The sequence below is a fragment of the Ovis canadensis genome, chromosome 8 (assembly GCF_042477335.2).
Source record: "Ovis canadensis isolate MfBH-ARS-UI-01 breed Bighorn chromosome 8, ARS-UI_OviCan_v2, whole genome shotgun sequence".
NCBI lineage: Eukaryota > Metazoa > Chordata > Mammalia > Artiodactyla > Bovidae > Ovis > Ovis canadensis.
In genome coordinates, this window is record NC_091252.1 from 44683585 (window position 1) to 44702546 (window position 18962).

Genomic DNA, 18962 nt, shown 5'->3' on the forward strand with positions numbered 1-18962 from the left:
GCAGAGATATTACCTTGCCAACAAAGGTATGTTTAGTCAAGGCTATGGTTTTTCCAATGGTCATGTATGGATGTGAGAGTTGGACTGTAAAGAAAGCTGAGTGCTGAAGAATTGATGCTTTTGAATTGTGGTGTTGCAGACGACTCTTGAGAGTCCCTTGGATGGCACGGAGATCCAACCTGTCCATCCTAAAGGAGATCGGTCCTGGGTGCTCATTGGAAGGACTGATGCTGAAGCTGAAACTCCAATAATTTGGCCACCTCATGAAAAGAGTTGACTCATTGGAAGACACTGATGCTGGGAGGGATTGGGGGCAGGAGGAGAAGGGGATGACAGAGGATGAGATGGCTGGATGGCATCACCTACTCGATGAACATGAGTCTGAGTGAATTCCGGGAGTTGGTGATATACAGGAAGGCCTGGCATGCTATGATTCATGGGGTCGCAAAGAGTAGACATGACTGAGTGACTGAACTGAACTGAACTTGCATGAAATGTTCCCTTGAAGTGAAGTGAAGTGAAGTGAAGTGAGCTCGCTCAGTCGTGTCCGACTCTCTGCGACCCCATGGACTGTAGCCCACCAAGCTCCTCCATCCATGGGATTCTCCAAGCAAGAACACTGTAGTGGGTTGCCACATCCTTCTCCAGGGGAACTTTCCTGACCCAGGGATCAAACCTGGGTCTCCCGCGTTGCAGGCAGGCACTTTACCCTCTGAGCCACTAGGGAAGCTAATTTTCTTCAAGAGATCTCTAGTCTTTCCCATTCTATTGTTTTCCTCTATTTCTTTGCACTGATCACTGAGGAAGGCTTTCTTATCTCTCTTTGCTCTTCTTTGGTACTCTGCATTCAGATGGGTATACCTTTCCTTTTCTCCTTTGATTTTTACTTCTTTTCTTTTCACAGATATTTTTAAGACCTCCTCAGATGTGCATTTTGCTTTTTTGCAGTTCTCTTCTTGGGGATCTTCTTGATCCATGTCTCCTGTACAATGTCACAAACTTCCATCCATAGTTCATCAGGCACTCTGTCTATCAGATCTAGTCCCTTAAATCTGTTTCTCACTTAGTAATCACATGGACCACAGCCTTTAGTACACAAAGAGATTCAAATTCAAAGAGTTAAGAAATTTAATGTTATAAATCAGAGGGATTAAGAAATTTAGTCTGTTTAAACAAGTTAATGAATAAATCTGATGGTCATGGATTAATTCTTCAGCCTTTAGCATTAGTTAAACATGCATTTGAGTCAAGGTTTTCTTGGTAGCTCATTTGGTAAAGAGTCCGCCTGCAACACAGAAGACCAGGGTTTGATCCCTAGGTCAGGAAGATCCTCTGGAGGAGGAAATGGCAATTCACTCCAGTATTCTTGGCTGGGAAAGCCCATGGATAGAGGAGCCTGGCAGGCTATAGTCCATGGTGTCCCAAACAGCTGGACACAGCTGAGCCACTAAACCACCAGCACTACCACATTTGAATCCTGGCTTCTGCCGTACACTAGTTTTGTGATCTTGGACAAGTATTTAAACTTGAACTTCAATTTCACTATCTATAAAGTGAGGATGATTTGTAATATTGACAATTCTTATGAAGAGTACAGATAACATATCTTTCTTGAAATATTAACAATACTTCACATCAATTGTGAAGTTAGTATGTGTTGATAATAAGGTCACATAACTCCTAGGTGAGTGAAAAGAGAGCAAAATTTCAGTGATTAGGAATTCAGGCCCAAAGGTCTTTCTACTAAGCATTGTTGAAGATACCTAATTCTCAAACTAATTTCTGTCCTATAGAAGCTTTAGTATAGATTTACACTTGTATGTTTCAGTTAATAAAATACAAGACTAATCATAGGAAGTATGTAACACACAATGTCTAATAATATAGTAAAAATTCTTGTTCTCTGAGGGTGACTTGAGGAATTCTTTAACATCTTTGTATAAATTCTATTTTTTTTTAAAATCTAAAGTATCTGACTGTCTCTAAGGAAGAATTCTTCTTTATGATTTGGCTGAGGTTCTTGTACATGCAAACATATTCTAGTTATACATGTTCATGGAGTGGTAATAAAATATGCATAACATTTTTTATCTCATGTTTCTATAAGAAACTAACATATATTTCAGCTTCTAAAAGTGAATTGATTTTCACCACATCTTACTTTACACTAGTGTATCCCATCTCACTGTTATTTATATATACATTTAAGTTGCAGTGACAGTGAAAACTTAAAAAAAAAAAAACTGCTTCCAGAATAAAAAAAAGTAGACCTGAGTTGAAATGTTATCAAAATTACTTATTTTTCCACAAGTTTTAAGCATGAGTTTTCCAATTCTAGTTTTTCTTGTATTCAGATTACAAGTCAGCAACAATTTCACTGTCATATTCACTGTCATATAGACAATTAAAACTGCTCCTACCTTCCTAAGGTGTTCAAATCTTTAGTGACAGAATCTTGTGTGAATTATCCTGGAAATCAGTTTTCTAACAGTTTTCTTCTGTTTGTCTCAGGATATTGAATGCTGCCAAGAAAGAAAGCATTTTAATTTTTGAATGTTTTCATATTAATTATTCTATATTTTTGGATACAAAGATGCCCATAACACTGAATTTATATATCTTGATTAAATAGTACTTATAAAAGAAAAATTATGAAGTTAGATTCTTAAAAAGGAATATTTTAACTATTTATATACTTTCCCTCTAGCATGCGGTACCATTTTTAGAATTGGTGCTTCTTTCAAATTTGTCATCTATTAGAGTGTAGGACTTCTAAGTTTATTAGTAATACAAATGTTATGACTGAATTAGAAAAGCTTCTGTAATCACTGAAAGGTCTTTGAAAGCTCCAAAGTAATTATATCTTGTAATTATCAGAAAGTAAAGTTCCCCAATTAATCCTACAGTCAAGAAGCATTTACTGGTTCTGAGCCTGCAGCTATGTGTGGATAAGATTAGCTGCTAATTATAGGGATGGAAAATAAAGGTGAAATAAGTTTTTCATTTTAACATTTTAATAAGGTTGTTTTCTGGCCCTATGAAAGCTTCCAAATCTAGAGGATGGAATGTAATTGCACTTTAGGAATCAATGAAAAGGAAAGCACTGTATTTCAAATTTTATATAAAATAAATAAATATGCTGAATACTTATGCTGTAATTAGAAGTTTAGTTTTATTATACCAACTCATTTATTCAGTGGATTGAATTAAGAAGATGCATAGACTGACAAATAAGCAAATGTTAGTATTTAATGACCTAATAATTATTGCCATATTGTCTGTAAGAACGGCTTTTCTAATCTGTTTTGTTTTAAACTGTACACTTTTAAATTCCATTATTAGGAAATCAATGATCTAGACCATTTTTCGTAAACTATCTTCCACTGAACACCAATTCTACTAATAAACTATTACATGTGATTAAAAAAAAATCAGCTATATGTTGGAAATCCTTAGCTAAATGAAATGGTGATGATTATTAATTTGATCCTATAAACTTTTTATATGTACTTTAACTCTTCATTTGAGGGTAGCATGATGTAGAATTTCCCAAACTTAATAAATCAGAGAACTAGAGTCCCCTGGAACACATTTTGGGATATACTAAGCTAAATTTCATCCATTTTCCGGCTTTATTGATTAAAAAAGCAAACTAATACATGTGATAGTAGTTTCCACTACTCTGATACTTTTAGAACCAGTTTCGTCAAATCTCCACCTAGTTAATTTCTTTATACATTGTAATGGCATTAAAAAATTCTAGGTTATGTTCTTTGCAACAATATTTCTCAAATGTCATCTTTTAACTACCACCAATCACCAGATTTAAAAAAAAATCATTGTCACTGATCTTATCTAATAATAATTACTATTTAATAATTATATCACATAAAGTGTTATTTTACAAGCTTCAATAAAGTTATCTATTCAGATTGATTTCTAAAGACCACGGTTTGGTCAAATTCCACTGTCAGTTTCATCTCCTAAATATGTCTTTACTAAATGTCATTAGAAGTCATTGAAAATGGCATCCGAGATAGGAATGAATGTGTCAGATATTTACATATATTCAACTAACAGAACCAGAGTCACTTTAGCATTCTTCCCACTCCAGTATTCTTGCCTGGAGAATTCCATAGGCAGAGGAACCTGGTGGGCTGCAGTCTGTGGGGTCGCACATAGTCGGACACAACTGAGCAACTTTCACTGACGCTTGGTTCTGAAGACTATATCCTGTCTCCAGCAGACAAAAAAATAAAACAATAAAAAGGACAAATTTCATTCAAAAACTGGTCTTGAAAACTTTTAACTTGGCAGACAGATTAGTGTTTCCAACTCACTCCTGTTGCTCTGGCCTTTGATATTTATTTCTTCACTATTTGTGGTAGCCTTTAGAGTGATTTTAAAATATACTTAATACTTCATCCATTTCTTTGACCAATAATAGGAGACATGTTGAGAAAGATTAAAACTGTTGGTTATCAATCTGTTTAGACCTCAGTTCAATCATCTGAAGATATTATCTTGCTGTCTTATCAACATTAAGAAATCATGATATTTCAGGCCTTAGGGTTTAGGCAAATATGGATAATGAAAGCATCATTGAGATTTGCCAATTGAGAAGGACTTGAATATCATAAAACTGATTTTTAGTGGCATTACTCATGTCAGGAAAAGATCTTTTAATCTCACTTCGCAACTTCAAATCTCCCATTGATTTTCTAAGAATATTTAGCAGGAAGAAGCATAACGTAGCAGAGAAGTATACAAATAAATCAAGTTTATGTCAAGAGTGGTGAAAGTGTGAGCTCAGTGACCATGACTTGAATTCATTTACAACATTTGTTGTTTTTTCAACACAAATAGAGAAAGAGGAAGAACACTGGTGATGGTTGTTTATTTCTCTCTAAGAATAAAACAGGATATTATTGGATTTCAGATATGATTTCTTTTTCTTGTATACAAATGTCTTCCCCCGTTGTACACAGAGAGCTGAAACATTATCAGAACTGATACCAATGCATTTTCTAGTTTATATTATAACCTATAGCATAATAATTACCTAAACCAAAAACATGTACTTTTCTGGTACACGCATTCAGTTCAGTTCAGTTCAGTCACTCAGTTGTGTCCAACGCTTTGTGACCCCATGAATTGCAGCATGCCAGGCCTCCCTGTCCATCATCAACTCCCAGAGATCACTCAAATTCATGTCCATCGAGTCGATGATGCCATCCAGCCATCTCATCCTCTGTCATCCCTTTCTCCTCCTGCCCCCAATCCCTCCCAGCATCAAAGTCTTTTCCAATGAGTCAACTCTTCGCATGAGGTGGCCAAAATATTGGAGTTTCAGCTTAAGCATCAGTCCTTCCAAAGAACACCCAGGACTGATCTCCTTTAGGATGGAATGGTTGGATCTCTTGCAGTCCAAGGGACTCTCAAGAGTTGTCTCCAACACCACAGTTCAAAAGCATCAATGCTTTGGGGCCCAGCCTTCTTCACAGTCCAACTCTCACACCCATGCATGACTACTGGAAAAACCATAGTCTTGACTAAATGGACCTTTGTTGCCAAAGTAACGTCTCTGCTTTTCAATATGCTATCTAGGTTGGTCATAACTTTCCTTCCAAGGAGTAAGCGTCTTTTAATTCCATGGCTGCAGTCACCATCTGCGGTGATTTTGGAGCCTACAAAAATAAAGTCTGATACTGTTTCCACTGTTTCCCCATCTATTTCCCATGAAGTGATGGGACCAGATGCCATGATCTTCGTTTTCTGAATGTTGAGCTTTAAGCCAACTTTTTCACTCTCCTCTTTCACTTTGATCAAGAGGCTTTTTAGTTCCTCTTCACTTTCTGCCATAAGGGTGGTGTCATCTGCATATCTGAGGTTATTGATATTTCTCCCAGCAATCTTGATTTCAGCTTGTGTTTCTTCCAGTCCAGCATTTCGCATGATGTACTCTGCATATAAGTTAAATAAGCAGGCATTATTAAGGCAAAATAAAAAGTTGCCTTGCTATTGTCTCATAAAGTGTGTATAGTATATACAAAGAGCATTAATTCATTCAACACATTAAATAGTTTCTTAAAATGTACAGCAAGGCATATCAATACTGTGAACATAATTGCTCTAATACTTTTAGTACCAGTGACATATAATGTGGCATAATCTTTCCATATGGAAGTGTGGATAAAACACATTTCTTCTTAGAGTATAATGATTGCCACTAAATTTATACTGATTTTAAAAGTTTGTGTCAGTTTTATTACATTTTCCTATTTTTTATTGTGAGGACTTCATCAATGTTGAAAGAAATATTTATGTTTTTTGGTTCTTTTCTAAGTATTTGCCTACAAAAATTTTCTATTTCATACTTTCAAACATTACCTTGAGGTTTTTATGTTGAAGACTCTATTTATTTCCCAGAAAAAAAATCAGTACTATTTTGGAAAATTAAATGAAAGCATTTATGGTTTCATGCTACTATGTGTCAATACCACCTAGAATTGGAGTTCTTTTCATTTTGAAATGACGTGGCACCTCTCTAAATTATGTGTGTTATTATTTAATACCTAAGTGCTTTTTCAGTTCATGGAATATTTTTCAGACATTCATCCACATTTATGAATTAAATCTCTCCAAAAGCAGAATAATTGCATCTGTCATTGTCTGCTGCTCCCTACTCAGTGCCCCCTCCCCGCTTCCCCCCATGAAGATCCCCAATCCATTACCAGCCTCTCTTTGTCCTCCTTTCTGATCCTAAGGAATGCATCATCGGAGCCAACCTGTTATGAGGAAAATGCTGGTTGACTATAGCCAGCAGAAGGAAGCAGTCAGATTAAACTCTAAAAGATTAAAGCGTAGGACTAGAGAAAGGTGTTTTCCTTAGTGCTTTCCTTGAAGAAGCTGAATTCTTCCATACCCCAGATTCAGACTGATATACTTTTTCTATTCTCACATTGCCCCACTAATAATTTTTCCCTATTTTTCTGGGACTTTGCCACTTCCTAACGTTGCTAATTCTTGGATATTTTATCCTCCTTTATTTGATCTTTTAAGATAGCCATACTTTTATAAGTGATTCCTTACTAGTACTTCTTTACTTAATGATCTGAGTGAAATTTCTTCTTGCTAGTACCTAGATTCAAACAGTAGTTTAGCAAATTTAAATATAAATGATAACAAAGATGATATACACATTGCATAAACATTAAAATAAAATAAAATGGATGAAATAAGAGAACAATAAGATCTTATGGTGCATGTGCAGCTTATAAAACATTTACCAGAAAGTAGTGGGGTTCTTTAAATAGCATTAATTATTAATTTTGTATTTAAGTTTCAATTTTAATTAAAACTTGCTATTGCTTTATTTTTCACAAATAATCAATTAAAATGTAGTCTATGAAATAATAAGAAAAATACTTTGAAGCTTTAAAATCTTGAGGGAAAAATACATATAAACTAACAAGTAAATTTAAGAATAAATAAAAGTCTAATTTTAGTTACATATAAGCATGTAAACAAATAAATTTCAAAGAATTAAATAGATAAATGAGAAAAAGGCAAAGCAACAAAACAACTTATTACTTCCCATTTCAAGTCCAACAGATAAAGATCTTAGATATGGATACTCTGTCCTCACAAGTATAAGGTTTAACATTTGAAAACTCAACAACTGTTTGTAAATACATTAGAGCAATGATGTCACAGCAAATTGCTGGTCTCAACATTAAAGTGACAGACAGGCAGATGCAGGAGAAAATCACAACTTAGTATAGCAGAAATCCCCAAGCATACATCTCCTTGGGAACCAGTGCCAGTATAGAAAAACCTGAATTGTAACTAAGGAATTGCTGCAGGCTCAGTATGGAAAAATATGTCAGTTTAAAACTTCAGGGGAAAAAGACAAATATATGACATTATTTATATAAGAAATATAAAAAAGGTGGTATCAATGAGTTTATTTATAAAACATAAATAGAGTCACAGATGTAGACAACAAACTTATGGTTACCCATGGGGGAAAGTAGAGGGGAGAAGGATAAATTGGGTATTGGGATTAACAAATACACAGTATTATATTTAAAATAAATATTAATAAGGACCTACTGGATAGCACAGGGGACTCTACTCAATATTCTATAATGGCCTATATGGGAATAGAATCTAAAAAAGAGTGGCTATACAGATATGTATAACTGATTCTTTTTGCATATAGCAAAAACTAACAACATTGTAAATCAACTACATTTCAATAAAAATCTGAAAAAAAAACACTTCAGGAAAACAAATCATAGGGATTCCTTATTGTTAGTTTTATCTGATGGAGTTCTACAGGGTCTCTCAGTGAATATTAGATAAAAATCCTGTAGAGGATCAAAGTAGCCTTTTGGTTTTTTGTTTTTTTTGGAAATAGCCATCTTGAAATACATAAGACCATTCTGTTCATAATAAGGCCTGCTCTCAAGAGTAACTGTTTACCAAAGCCTAGCCTGTTGGAATTTTAACAGAGCCTAACTGACCTAGAGGGAAAGCAATACTCAATTTCACCCCACACTAGCCTTCCATGTCAGCAAAGGAAAATATCTGACTCTAGACACCTTCAGTCTTTCTGTCCTACTTAAAGCAGGAAAAAAATCCTGAGTGACATTGTGAAGTTCACAGCCTATGGGCATAGGCATACTAAGAGACTGAGACCTATCAATTGGTCTATATACCTTTTCTCCTCACTCTACACTTTACCACATTACCAAAAGCCTATTTATAGCAATGCCTTTTATCCAGTATACTTTGTGTAGTTATCAAGAGAAAAAAAGTTACAAGATGCAACAAAAGGTGAAAAGTACAGTTTGAAGAGACAGAGCAAGCTAGGCATCAGAAGCATACTCAGATAAAGAAATGATGTTGGAATTATCAGACTAGGCATTTGAAAAAAAATAAAATTATATGAATAATATGCTAACAGCTCTAGTGGAAAAAGTAGACAGCATTCAAGAACATATGGGTAATGTAAGTAGAGAGATGGAAATTCTGAGAAAGAATCAGAAAGAAAAGTTGGTACTCAAAATCACTGTAACAGAGAAGAATGCTATTGATGGGCTTAAAGTGTACTGAACATGGATGAGGAAAAACACATATGAGCTTGAGGATCTGTTAATAGAAACTTCCAAAATGGAGCACAAAGAGGAAAAAAAATGAAATAGAATATCCAAGAACTGTGGAACAAATACAAATGCATTACATACACATAATGAGAAAACCAAGAGAAGGAAGGGAAAAAGGAAAAGAAGGAAAATTAGAAGCAATAATGATGGAGAATTTCCACAAATTGATATTGGACACCAGACTATAGACAGAGGAGTCTCAGATAATACTAGGAAGGATCCATGCCAAAAGAAAATCTGCACTAAGTCATGCCACATTGAAACTGCAGAAATCAAAGATGAAGAAACAATCTTGGAGAAGACCAAGGAAAAATAGCTCATCTATGAAGGAAAAAGAGAAGAATTATATTTGACATCTCTTCAGAAATCATGCAAGCAAGAATAGAGTGGGGTGAAATTTTTAGATTGTTGAGAAAAAGAAAGAAACAAGATTCAACTTTATATCATAAATTTATCCTTCAAAAATGTAAGTTAAATAAAAATTTTCTAAGACAAACAAAAATTGAGGGAATATGTGGTCAGTAAACTTATCTTGAAAAAAAAAATTAAAAGAAATGTTTAGAAAGAAGGGAAATAGGGATAAAATTCAGTTCTACATCAAGAAAGAAAGACAATTAGAAGAGTAAGTGAAGGAAACATCAAAACTTTAATTTTTATTATTCTGAATTTATCTAGCAGATACAAGTTTATTCAAAATAAAAATAGCAAAAATGTATTTGATGATTATAGTTATGTGTAAGTGAAATGAATAACAGAAATCTTACAATGAGTGAGAAGGAAGAATTTGGATTATTGTTATTATAAGTACTTGAGCTTTCTGTTAACTGGTACAGTGTTATTTAAAAGCGAACTTATATTAGTTTTATATTGAAAATTATAGGGCAAAGGCCAGGGTTTTTTTAAAAAAGAGGAATAATTGGTATGCTAAAAAGGAAAACAGAATCATATAAAATGGTCAGTTAAAACCAAAAAGGGCAAAGAAAAGAATGGAATACAAACATAAGAAGAACAAGGGTAATAAACAGAAACAGTAACAAACATGTTAGATATGAATCCAAATATGGGGCTTCCCTGGTGGATCAGACAGTAAAGACTTGTGTTCATTATTGAGATATTAGAGAAGGTAGGAATGAAACTGTCTTTGTTTGCAGATAGAATGTGATTATGTAGAACCTGAAAAGATCCTCAATAAAGCTCCTAATTAATTATATAGAAAATTTTCAGGATATAAGGGTAATATACAAAAACTAATTACTTTCTTATATACCATCAGTGAATAAGTGGAATTTGAAATAAAAATCATGATACCATTTACATTAGCACCCAAATAAATTAAAAATTTCAATACAAATCTAACAAAGTATATGTTCAAGATCTATATGTAGAAAGCTACAAAACTGATGACTAAATAAATAGATATTGCATTCAGATCAGTTCAGTCTCTCAATTGTGTGTGACTCTTTGTGACCCCATGAGCCGCAGCACACCAGGCCTCCTTGTCCAACACCAACTCCAGGAGTTTACCCACACTCATGTCCATTGAGTCGGTGATGCCATCCAACCATCACATCCTCTGTTGTCCCCTTCTTCTCTACCCTCAATCTTTCCTGGCATCAGGGTCTTTTCCAATGAGTCAGCTCTTCACATCTGATGGCCAAAGTATTGGATGCTCAGCTTCAACATCTGTCCTTCCAATGAACATCCAGGACTGATCTCCTTTAGGATGGACTGGTTGGATCTCCTTGCAGTCCAAGGGACTCGCAAGAGTCTTCTCCAATAACACAGTTCAAAAGCATCAATTCTTCAGTGTTCAGCTTCTTTTATAGTCCAACTCTCACATCCACACATGACCACAGGAAAAACCATAGCTTTGACTAGACGGACCTTTGTTGGCAAAGCAATGTCTTTGCTTTTTAATATGCTATCTAGGTTGGTCATAACTTTCCCTCTAAGGAGTAAGTATCTTTTAATTTCATGGCTGCAATCAGCATCTGCAGTGATTTTGGAGCCCCCCAAAATAAAGTCTGACACTGTTTCCACTGTTTCCCCATCTTTTTGTCATGAAGTGATGGGACCAGATGCCATGATCTTCATTTTCTCAATGCTGAGCTTTAAGCCAACTTTTTCACTCTCCTCTTTCACTTTCATCAAGAGGCTCTTTAGTTCTTCTTCACTTTCTGTCATAAGGGTGGTGTCATCTGCATATCTGAGGTTACTGATATTTCTCCCAGCAGTCTTGATTCCAGCTTGTGCTTCCTCCAGCCCAGCATTTCTCATGATGTACTCTGCACAGAAGTTAAATAAGCAGGGTGACAATATACAGCCTGACATACTCCTTTTCCTATTTGGAACCAGTCTGTTGTTCCATGTCCAGTTCTAACTGTTGATTCCTGACCTGCATATAGGTTTCTCAAGAGGCGGGTCAGGTGGTCTAGTATTCCTATCTCTTTCAGAATTTTCCACAGTTTAATGCGATCCACATAGTCAAAGGCTTTGGCATAGTCTTTGACTATGCAGAAATAGATGTTTTTCTGGGACTCCCTTGTTTTTTCCATGATCCAGCAGATGTTGCCAGTTTGATCTCTGGTTCCTCTGCCTTTTATAAATCCAGCTTGAACATCTGGAAGTTCACAGTTCATGTATTGCTGAAGCCTGGCTTGGAGAATTTTGAGGATTACTTTACAAGAAAGTGAGATGACTGCAATTGTGTGGTAGTCTGAGCATTCTTTGGCATTGACTTTCTTTGGGATTGGAAGGAAAACTGACCTTTTCCAGTCCTGTGGCCACTGCTGTTTTCCAAATTTGCTGCCATATTGTGCAGCACTTTCACAGCATCATCTTTTAGGATTTGAAATAACTCAGCTGGAATTCCATCACCTCCACTAGCTTTGTTTGTAGTGATGCTTCCTAAGGCCCACTTGACTTCACATTCCAGGATGTCTGGCTCTAGGTGAGTGGTCATACCATCGTGATTATCTGGGTCATGAAGATCTTTTTTGTGCAGTTCTTCTGTGTATTCTTGCCACCTCTTCTTAATATCTTCTGGTTCTGTTAGGTCCATCCCATTTCTACCCTTTATCGAGCCCATCTTTGCATGAAATGTTCCCTTGGTATCTCTAATTTTCTTGAAGAGATCTCTAGTCTTTCCCATTCTACTGTTTTCCTCTATTTCTTTGCACTGGTCACTGAGAAAGGCTTTCTTATCTCTTCTTACTATTCTTTGGAACTCTGCATTCAAATGGGTATACCTTTCTTTTTCTCCTTTGCTTTTCACTTCTCTTCTTTTCAAAGATATTTGTAAGGCCTCTTCAGACAGCCATTTTGCTTTTCTGCATTTCTTTTCCATGGGGATGGTCTTGATCCCTCTCTCCTGTACCATGTCACGAACCTCTGTCCATAGTTCATCAGGCACTCTGTCTATCGGATCTAGGCCCTTAAATCTATTTGTCACTTCCACTGTATAATATTAAGCGATTTGATTTACATACTCATACATAAAAAGACTCAATGTTGTCAAGATGTTTTTTATTCCTCTCATGATCTATAAAGTCAATGCAATCCTACTCAAGATCCTGGCAGTTTATTTTGTAGAATATGAGAAACTGATATTAATGTTGTATGTAGAGACAAAAGACTCAGACTAATTAACTTGATACTAAAGGACAAAATTGGAGGGCTCATGATACCTAACTTCAACACTTACTTCAAAGTGTACGTGTTGACAAGAGTTGACATGACATTGCAGTGCTCATGAAAGAGTAGATCAATTAACCAACTGAACAGAATAGAGAACCCAGGGAGCCAGTGGGTGTATGGGGATTCATGTATATTCTGCTCAGGTTTACTATGAACTTAAAATTGCTCTAAAAGTAGTCTATTTATCACATTATTAAGAAAAAATGGAATTATTTCCTTGGTACCAATTTTTTAACTAACATAAGTTAGTCATGAAATCATTTACTTAAAAATAAACACGGAGTTAGGGTTTATATTTATAAAGATAGGACTTCCCAAGTGGCACTAGTGGTAAAGAATCCACCTACCAATGCTGGAGATGTAAGAGATGAGGATTAATCTTTAATTTTTGTTCAATATATACCTTCTTTTTAAATAAAGCAATGCATAGTTACATGTAAATGGCATGTTCAGTGTTATCTATTACTTTGCAATTAGAGTGCTATTTTACATATTGTAGTGAATTGAATTGTACACCCCCCTTGAAAATTGTCTAAATTCTTTCATGCTCCTAAGACCTAATTACTATTAGAAAGCTAAAAAAGTGAGTCTTAGGAATTACATTTCAAATTCCACAGGTTCCAGAAAGTTATCATTTGAGTTTGTTCATCTGTGGTTTCTGCTGCAGGTTCCTTAATAATACACTTCTCTACTTTAGAGCATGATATATGGAATCCCTAAAGAAGGAACTTGTGAGCATCTTGTTTCTTCCAAGTAAGAATCTTGGGGGCTTTGACAGCAATAGATATAAACCACGTGAGTAAGCTTTTAGTAAATTTCTAGATTATTACTTCATTCAGTTGCATTATGAAATTTATAAGCAGTGATAATATGGCAGATTTTTGCCTCAAAAGTCTTATAATTTACTTCTGTTGACACAGATGTATGTTCTTGGAAAGGCTGATCTGATATTTTATTAAAAACTCGGGGGGGGGGCGCGGTTGAAAAAAAGTAGAATTGATATTAAAAGCAACATTTGCAAGGAGACTTGGTTATATCCCTTACATGTATGTCGGAAAGACTGAGAAAATGCTCTCTATAACACCTCATCAGAAAATTAGATTGCTGTTAAACAAGGGAGGTTGTTTCTGAGAGAACAGCCAGCTTGGTGGACTGGATAAAATAGCCTTTCAGCATTGGTACAATGTAGAAATGTATGACTACAGACGTGTAGATATGTGTGTACAGAGTAATGATCTATAGGAAATGAGCAAAAGTATTATATTGACAAAGCAAAGAAATAAGATGTTATGACTTTTTGATATTATTTTTAGATTATTAAAAAATAATTATTTTGTTGCAATGGAGATGTCAACATATCCTTAAATCTTTAAAAAATCTCCTTTAGCTATCATATATTAAAAAAAAAATTTAATCGCAAAGCAGCTTGGAGGAGTGGAATGGGGTGGGTATAGGGGTGGGCAAGTTAAAGAGAAATATGTCATATATATATACTTATGGTGCGTTCATGTTGTTGTATGGAAGAAGCCAACACAATACTATTAAACAACTATTCTCCATTAAAAATAAGTTCATTTTTTAAAAAGCAATCTTATATCAATGATCAGCCTCTACATAGATGTCTTCCTTTTGTCACTCCCCATAGGAAGCCAGGGAGAAATTTTAAGAGCAGAATTAGTCTCACTTGCTGACATCAATGTACACTCAGAATTATGAGCTGCCCTTAGCTCTTATGAATGACTAACTGCTATATCCTCAGAGACTCCTTGAAGATTCTTTAGAGTACCTTGGACTGCAAGGAGATCCTACCAGTCCATCCTAAAGGAAATCAGTCCTGAATATTCTTTGGAAAGACTGATGCTGAAGCTGAAACTTCAATACCTTGGCTGCCTGATGTGAAAACCTGACTCATTTGAAAAGACCTTAATGCTGGGAAAGATTGAGGGCAAGAATATAAGGGGATGACAGAGGATGAGATTGTTGGATGGCATCACTGACTCGATTGACATGAGTTGAGTAAGCTCTGGGAGGTGGCGATGGACAGGGAAGCCTGGCATGATGCAGTCCATGGGGTCACAAAGAGTTGAACACAACTGAGAACTGAACTGAACTGAACAGAGACTCCTACTATAAGACTACCTATTTCTCTCATTTATTTCCTCTAACATCAATTAGGCTTGATAAAGCAGAAAAAGCCAAATGTCACATTTGGTGTGTTTCTGGATGACTGCATTGATTTTCGGCTTGTGGATAAATTCAATTACATGCAGCATTCAGAGGTTTCTGTAATTGTAATTTTGTTGGATCTCCTCACTCAATAACTTCTCAATTTCCTAATCTCCTGTAAGGTCAAATGTATCAGAGTGTAGAGTAATTTTTTTTAAAGCAGTACATGAATAAAATTCAATACCTAATAATAAGCAAAGCAAATGCTATTAAACACTCAGCATTTGATGTTTAAATGCCTATTAATTGCAAAGTACCATCTGCTCAATTTCTGTGGCTCCATGGTATCTGGAATCCTAGATCCATGATTTAGAAAATAAAAGCTGAATTTCAACCTCAGTGCTTTGGATTTATCAATATTAATATTTGAAAGAATTAATTATGTAATCTTGGAGCTTTAGTTTACATTATAAAGTTTGTATCAATATATACAAACACACCTCCAAAAAAGAGCACAAATAAGAGTACTTTTCCAGGACAAGATATAGGAGGGAGAGAGGAAGAGAAGATGGGAGAGTGATAATGAGAGAGCAATTCCCAGTATTTGTATAGAGTTTGATGAGGGAAGTTGTTTTTCTGTTAGACTTTCTTTCTACTTATCTCATATACAGTCACTTGACCTATCACTATATATTTCCAATTACTGACTCAACTGGCAATTGGCAATTTCCACATGATGGCATACACACACACACACACACACAAATTTTATAATGTACTACAAAAACACAATTTATATCACTCCATTAGCAGTGGTATATTAAATTGTTGATGTTCCATCCTTTGTTTCAAGTATCATACCCTGTGTCATCTATGTCATACATTGATTCTTGAGCTCAGCTCTGACCATTCACTTCCCAGTGATTTCCTAATTTGTAGTTTTCTTGTTTCTTTCCCCATGAACCCCTTGCCCATATCTTGCCTTTTGTTTTGTATGGAATAGTGGAAAGAGTGTTGATCCAGTTGTGAAATCTAGAATCTGAATGCTAGTTCTGCTAATTCTAAAACACTTCCCTCACTGAACCTCAAAACTCTCATGTGTGGTAGTTATCCCACAGGGCTCTTGTGAAGATTAAACAGTGAAGTGAATAAGCGAAGCAAGTCTGACCAGACTGAATGGCCTCTAGAGCATAAGACAATTATCTTAAATGACAATAACAGGACAGAAAAGCATGTACAAACTTTTAATTAAATTTACGATTGAAACACGTATTTTAGTAAGCCCTGTAAAGAAACTGATAAAATTGTAAATACCAGTTATTTTTAGGTTGGCAGAGATGCTTATTCATTTTATTTTTTTATATGTCACTGTTTTTACAAGTTTCTAATAAGTATGTTTTGACATAAGAGAAAATATGTATGATAAATCACTAGGGTAAATGAAAAGGAACATCTCATATTCTTGGAAAGGAATGAACAAGAGTAAGAAATAAAATTGAAGTGAAAAGTTTTAACATAGAGTAAAGCAAAGATTCAATTACTTGCTGTCACGTAACTTCTCTTTTCTCTCTGAAGTAGAAGATAAAATGGTCCACTGAGATCTGAAAGGAAACAGTGTATAAGGAAACTTAAAATTATCCTGAGATGAGAAAAAAAATCAACCTGCTGTTGATGTCAGAAATTGAAATAGAGAATTTAAACTCACTCTATTTAAGAAAAAACATAGATAATTGGTATATATAGATATTGATACAGATAAATTAGAAAGCAAAGGTGAATACAGAGAAGGATATTTTCCTATCATTAAAGGGCACACACACAGAAAAAGCGGAAACAAAGAGAAAGCACAGTTATGCCAGGTATACACCAAATTAGCGGGAACAACAAGCAAAGAAAATACGAATGCAAGGATACTCATCTAGATCAAATACAGCCCTGAAAATTAAGGGCAAAAACAGATGCAAGAGATAAAGTATGTTGGTGGTGACTGGAAGTAACCCATTCTGACAATTAGAATTTTGAGAAATAAAAACAAAACAAAACAAAAAGACTCAGAATGGTAGTGAGATGAGCAAGCACAATTAAGACAGCATTTTCATAAGACCCTCTTTCAGATCTATGGGAATCAAAAACAAAGGAGTGGATGTAAAAGGACTGAAGGTGGTAAAATGTTTGACTTTCAGCTCCCTAGGAATCAAGAAGTTTCTTTATGTAGGAAGAGACATTGAAAGGGCTACATTCCATAGAGAAGAGACAGATTTTGAAAATGTATAACACTCAGCTGACTAGTGACCCAGGTTCAGGGACCAGGAGTATGAACAGATGATACAGTTTTTTAAAATGATTTGCTATAGACACAAGGCTGATAGGACAAGTAATTATAAGATATTTTGTTGATAGGTTTTAGAGGATGTGGAAAATATCAAGGAACTTAGAATAATTATTCAGCTACACATGTAGTTAGTCTCCTAATGTAAATTATTCACTTATTAGGATATTTGAAATTGTTATACAGGTAATGTGAAAAATGTAACAGCATAAGCCTATGGCATGCCAATGAGAATGCTTGTTTGAAGTCATATGAAAAACATGATATCTGAAGCTGGGTTGGTCAAGGAACTGAGAGAACAGATCGTTGAATTGATATTTTATGCAGATTTTAAAATCACCAAAAAATAATTATATGAGTCAAGGTAGAAAGAAAAGGGCTCCTGTTGTTAGTGAGATGTTTCTAATGTACAGATAATCTTTGTCTTAATTTGGTTCGACTCAAGATTTTTCCAGCTTTATGATGGTGCAAAAATGACCATCTACGCATTCTGTAGAAACTATACTTTGAATTGTGAATTTTGATTTTTTCTTGGGTTTTCAATATGCATTACAATACTCAAGATGCTGGGCAGAGGCAGCAGTCCATGTGGTCGCAAAGAGTCAGACAGGACTGAGTGACTGAACTGAACCGAACCTCTCTCTCTCTTCCCACAAACCCCTCACATACAACTGAGATTTATGGATACTTATATATATCTCTGGTACTAGCTGACCTATCCACAAGCTGATCAGCCCTTATGTTCAGAAAATTTAAACAGCAATAACAGCCTTCCCATGATGATGTTAGAAGCAAACCTCTTTTCACATCAACAAATTTGTTTCTAGAAAACAAAGTCAGAAAACTAAACGCATGCAAGACTGTTCCACAAGTCATGTGAATGATCACATTTCCTCATTTTAGATGAATCAGCTCTGTTGATGAATCTTTCATGATAGGACTATTTGAGGCAGAACACAGCAAGGCTAGTTCTTAGTGTGCAACAGACACTTCTGTATACCCAGTGCAAAATTAACCAGTTAGGAAAATCAAGAAGCAAGTGTACTTAACTGGTCCTGGTGATGGAAAAATGTATAGGAAAGGCCAAAACTTATTTACTTGTTTGATTAGCTGTTTATTTTCTTTAACAATCTGATCATGAGGAATGTTTAAATCTTCTGGTCCAATATGTGAGTGGAGGCATATCGTTGGGACAAGTAGGGTTCCCATGAGTTCCAGACAAATTTATACAATATATCTGGGAAGGGCAGAGCTAGAAACACTATAGTACCAATAAGTGAGCAGAACATAAGTTTACTGAGGAGATTATATTGATATCTCCATTCTATCTATATTTATATCTATGTGTGTGGTATGTGTGCTCAGTTGCTTGGTCATGTCCACCTCTTTTCAACTCTATGAAACCTGCCAGGCTCCACTGCCCATGGAATTTTCCAGGCAAGAATACTGTAGTGGGTTGCCATTTCCTCCTCCAGGGGATCTTCCCAACTCAGGATTGAGCTCATATCTCTTGCATCTCCTGCACTGGCAGGTGGATTCTTTACCACTGTGCCACCTGGGAAGCCCATTCTATACCATGCCCCTATTTATAGCTACATCTT